Raw genomic sequence first — 2,463 nt, 5'->3', positions numbered from 1 at the left:
TTTTGTATTTTTAGTAGAGATGGGGTTTCACCGTGTTAGCCAGGATGGTCTCAATCGCCTGACCTCGTGATCTGCCCGCCTCGGCCTCCCAAAGTACTGGGATTACAGGCGTGAGCCACCGAGCCCAGCTAAAATATATTTTTAACTAAGGTTTTGAAAATGTCAAGCAAGCTGACACATTCAGCTGGGGGAAACACACACACACACACACACACACACACACACACACACACACACACACGAGATCCAGACAGATCCAGTTTATTCCTTATAGGGATAGCAAAAGCAAGATCAGCAATGGTATCAGCTCCCTGCATCCCTCGTCCCACAGAACAATATAACAGGACAACAAAAGGGGCTAGATGACAGGCAGCATGAATGGTAGGACATCTTGGTACTGCATAGCCAATGCCACACTGCAGCTAAGCAGTTTTATGGCCTGCACCTGTACCCTCTGGAGTGGGAAGCAGGCAGAAAGCCCTATACTTAACTGGAATGAGGGAGGCAGGTGACAAGCTGCCTCATGGCAACCTCCCTTAAGATAGGGAGATGACTGAGAAACGCTCTTGTAGCAAATTCTCACAAGACTGTCTTCCTGTGTTCTGGGAGGATCACAGGGTATTATGCCAGGACCTGAGTCAGCCTGCAGTTGAGCCTGGCCTGTGTGGCCTATGTGGATTGTGTAAAGTCATCAGGATGTGGGCACAGAGCAGTTCCTTTATAGAAATCCAGTGTTTATTTTACACCTACTGCACATCTCAACTCAGGCTAGTCATGTGGTGCTCAAAAACCACATGTGCCTAGTGGATGCCATATTGGACAGCACAAGTCTGTAGCATACAGAAGCCAAAATCACTGAGCTATAGCAAAGGAAAACTTTCTGAGGTGTCAGAGTGAATGTGTGCAAGCGTACGTTGGAGTGGGGTGGAAAGTCAGAACGGCAATAGCCTTGGGTGACTGGAGGGCAGTGGTGAAGCAGCCCCGCTGGGTTACATTGAGAAGTGGTAGCAGAGGAGACGGAGGGGCATTGCCAACACACTAGTTTGCCCTTGCCCCTTCCTGTTGTGTTGTCTTCCCTACCACCCTGCCTCTCAGCAGAGCACTGGCTGTTCTCAGGTTGCAATATCAGACAGAGGCTGTACGAGGGCTCTTCTACCTCTTTCACTTCTGGATGCCCGCTGTGGCACATGTGAGACACTCACTGGCCTGTCTCTCCAGCATAACCCCAGGGTACTTTCTATCATTCCCCTGCCTGCCTTTATCTGGAAAGGCCTATCTTCTTTTCAAACTCTGCCTCTTCCCCCATCTTCTACCTCTGACATTCAACGCCTTTCCCACGTTCTTTCTCCTTATTCTCATCTTTTAAGTTATGGGTTTCTGAAAAAAAGTATCTTTTTAAAATATCATCTTGGTTTTCAAGCAATCCTCGAACTTCTCTCCTAATCTGGGCTCCATTTTGTTTGCCTTTAACATGACTATCTCCCTTAGTCTTATTTATTCCGTTGCATTTCCCCCGGCATTCCTGCCATCTCCATCCCAACTTCACAGGCCCTGCTCATACATGACCTCTCCTTTGCCCATGGCTTAACTTTGACTTGGAGTAGCACTAAAAGTGGCACAGAGAACTTGGGAGTATATTTCCTAAAGCAGCACTGACTTTGTCAATTGGGATCAGACCTGGAGCTAGCTGGGCTACTTCCAGAAAACCCCCAGATGCCTCTTGGTGGTAAGCATTATCACCCACGATTTACAATGAGAAAATAGAGGCTCTAAAAAGCATAGGGGCGGCCAGGCGTGATGGCTCATGCCTGTAATCCCAGCACTTTGGGAGGCTGAGGCAGGTGGATCACCTGAGGTCAGGAGTTCGAGACCAGCCTGGCCAACATAGTGAACCCCCGTCTCTACTAAAAATACAAAAATTAGCCAGGCGTGGTGGCAGGTGCCTGTAATTCTTGCTGCTCGGGAGGCTGAAGCAGGAGAATCACTTGAACCAGGGAGGCGGAGGTTGCAGTGAGCCAAAATCGTGCCACTGCACTACAGCCTGGGTGATAGGGTGAGACTCCATCTCAAAACAAAACAAAACAAAACAAAACATAGGGGCTTGCCCAAGGCAAGTTCCGTCCTTGTGTGAGTTCCACTACAGCATGGTAATTCAACCCAAATATTGGAGCTGCCATTTGTATCACTTCTCTATACCCTCCCCCGCTCCATCTCATATTAACCATATAGCATTGGAATTTGGAGCAAATCTTCTCACCTTAATCACATAGCATTGGGATTTGATTTGTTTAATTCATTAGGAGTTACCCTAAGAACTCTGGAAGGATGCCCCAAGATTGACAGCATCTTCTGCCATTTTCTAATCAGAGTGCTATGGTCTGAATGTGTCTGCCAAAATTCGTATGTTAAGATATAATCAGTAGTGTGTTAGTACTAAGAGGTAGGGCTTTTGGGAGGTGATTA

Source organism: Piliocolobus tephrosceles, chromosome 12 (genome assembly GCF_002776525.5).
Source record: "Piliocolobus tephrosceles isolate RC106 chromosome 12, ASM277652v3, whole genome shotgun sequence".
Lineage (NCBI taxonomy): Eukaryota > Metazoa > Chordata > Mammalia > Primates > Cercopithecidae > Piliocolobus > Piliocolobus tephrosceles.
The sequence above is the reverse complement of the archived record's forward strand: the minus strand, read 5'-3'. Positions refer to the sequence as shown.